The following is a 3,057-nucleotide window of genomic DNA, read 5'->3' as shown; positions in this document are numbered from 1 at the left end:
GCACAGGTATCACGGGTACCAGACATTTTTCTATACATTTAATTATTATTTTTTCACGGGTACCAGACATTTTTCTATACATTTAATTATTATTTTTTCACGGGTACCAGATATTTTTCTTACATTTAATTATAATTTTTTCATTGTTGCCAGACATTTTTCTATACATTTAATTATTATTTTTTCACGGGTACCAGACATTTTTCTATACATTTAATTATTTTTTTTCACGGGTACCAGACTTTTTTCTATATATTTAATTATTATTTTTTCAAGAGTACCAGACATTTTTCTATACATTTAATTATTATTTTTTCACGAGTACCAGACATTTCTCTATATATTTAATTATTTTTTTCACGGGTACCAAATATTTTTCTATACATTTAATTATTATGCTTTCACAAATACCAGACATTTTTCTATTAAAAAAATATACATCTGAAACAAATGCGCGTCGCATACCAGAACCCGTGCGAACGCACGGGTTTGTGACTAGTTTTTCTTAAGAATCAAGTTTTTTCCCTGGATGTTTGACACTTGGCGTTTAAAAGTTTTAATGGACATGACTAAAATATGAAAATAAATATTTATTAATTTAGAGAAAGAATGAGAATAAATTTCAATTTTTCATCGGTGCTAAAATGTGATTCAAATTGCAATGTCGTCTTGAAATAGTACTTATTTAAGGAAGAAGGTGTTATTATTTGGCCGCATACCACATTCTAGCAGTCATGTCTTTTTAGATCATTTGATCAAATTTCAGACCATATTCAATATCAATCTATAACAATGATAACATGACTGCGTGAATTCGTCAACAGAGTGATTAAGGATGATTCAATTTCCATGAATCATGCATAGCATAGGGATAAGAAAACAACCTTTAAAAAAAAACCTAAATATTTTGTTCTTTCAAAATATTCTATTTTTTTCAAGATAGAAAATCAGTTAGAGTTGCCCACATCATAGCTATAACAAAAAAAATTGTTTGCTTCATTGAATAATGATAAAAAAAATAAAAATTGATTTTTGAGAGACTAAGTTTTGGTGGTAAACTCTTTTGAAAGGTCTTGATGTCTTTGAGCTCCGGTTTGACAATAATGATACATGTAAATACTTCGATGAAAAATCAGTGACAAGCGAAAGAGAAAGGTATATAAAATTATAATAATATATAAATTGATGTGATGTCTTTGTTATATGTTTATCGTAAGATTATACGATTTTTTAAAACCTAAAAGCTTCTACTCAATTGTATGAGAGGACGGATATTAGTGGATCTTTCTTGGTGTGATAAGGGTATTTTTGAATTTCTAGTTGTTATGATCAAGGTCATTCTAAAGTATGTTTATCTTAGGCTTCACAGTACTAAAATCTTCTTTGAAGATAACTTCATCAAAAGAGTGACATCATTGGCCATATGTCATGGGGGTGGTTGAAATTACTGCATTAGTAACATTGTAATTTCATTTGTGTATTTTGATTTTTTTTTTTACTTTGATATTTTTGAATTATTCTTTGTTGTGCTTTTTTATTTGATCGATTTATCGTAATTTTACTTTAAGCGCTTACTGTGGTATTTTTCCTCGTGATATCTCTTACACTCACTTAGGTTAAAACCATTGCAATGTTTTTTTTTTAATTTGAGCAAAATGGTCAAACTCAATTATGAATGACTTGAATCACAAATTATAAGCCTTAAAACAAAGTGTTCTTAAAGCTTGATTTGAGTAACAAGTTAGGTGTTTATTGTAAGGTTCTAGGGTTTTTCGGGACATGGAAGTTTCTAATTTGACAACAATATGAGAGGAAATGTGTTAAAGGATCCTTCTTGGTAAGATCTAAAGATTGTGTTATTTATAGTTATTGTGATCAAGGATCCTTCTAGGATAGGTTCACCTTAGTTTAACAGTATTAAAATCTTCTTTGGGGATTACTACTCCAAAAGAGTGACATCATTTAACAGATTGTAGGGGGTGGCTGAAATTACACGAAATTACTTCATCTGTAAAAGTGTAATTTCATCTGCGTATTTTGATGTTTTAATGTACTTTTGATATTTTTCGAATTTTCATTTTTTTATTAATTTTTATTTGATCGATTTATCCTAATTTTATTTCTACCATTTATTGTAGTGTTGTAACTTGAGATATCCCATACATTCACTTAAGTTGAAACTTGAAACTGCAATGTTTTTTAATTTGAGCAAAATAGTCAAACTCAATTATGACTGTCTTGAATCACAAGTTACATGCCTTAAAATAAGATGTTTTTTAAGCTTAATTCAAATAAAAAAATTTGCTGATTCAAATCAAGAGTAAAAGGAAAATTTGGAACTTGGTGATGTGGGTGTGATTCGAGTCAAGGATCTGTCCGATAAATCAAAGACACATTAATGTGAATTGTACTTATGGTTGGTTGATTTGGATCAAGACTAAATGAACTCTTTTGGAAATCAACTCAGGTTGTGTGATTCAAATCAAACAACTTAAACTTGGAATTTATCATCTTAATTCAAGTTGTTTTCTCATCTTCAAATCGTAATTGTAGAATTATTCTTGAATGAATTGCTTAATTTCACCTATTTTGTATCTTATATCTAGAACATATATAAATCAATTTTGTCATTGTCTTCTAAAAAATTCATTGTTTAACACATGCAAGTGTGAATCCATAATTTTCACAAACTGTGAAAATCTAAGAGTGTTGTTTCTTTCTTTCAAAAATTATTTTTAAATAAGGAGTCTCCACTTCTTACTCTCATGTGTTCTCTTATCTATTTTAGGCTTTGTCTTTTCAATTTATGTGTATCTTTTCTGAAATTCCTTTTTTTTTCTTAACAATCAATTATCCTCCTTATTCTACTTCCAACTCATTTCTATTATAGTCATCTTTCCCTCAAAGTATTTCTCTCGGTACAATTATATGTTTCTTACTGTTTGTTTGTTTTATGTTTTGCAATTTAGTTTTATGACAATATTATCTATTGAGTATCTCATGTAATAAGATTCTAATAATTTTTCTCCCATATCTCCCTTTCAACCCCCTTTAACA

This window comes from Vicia villosa, linkage group LG1 (assembly GCF_029867415.1).
Source record: "Vicia villosa cultivar HV-30 ecotype Madison, WI linkage group LG1, Vvil1.0, whole genome shotgun sequence".
Lineage (NCBI taxonomy): Eukaryota > Viridiplantae > Streptophyta > Magnoliopsida > Fabales > Fabaceae > Vicia > Vicia villosa.
The sequence above is the reverse complement of the archived record's forward strand: the minus strand, read 5'-3'. Positions refer to the sequence as shown.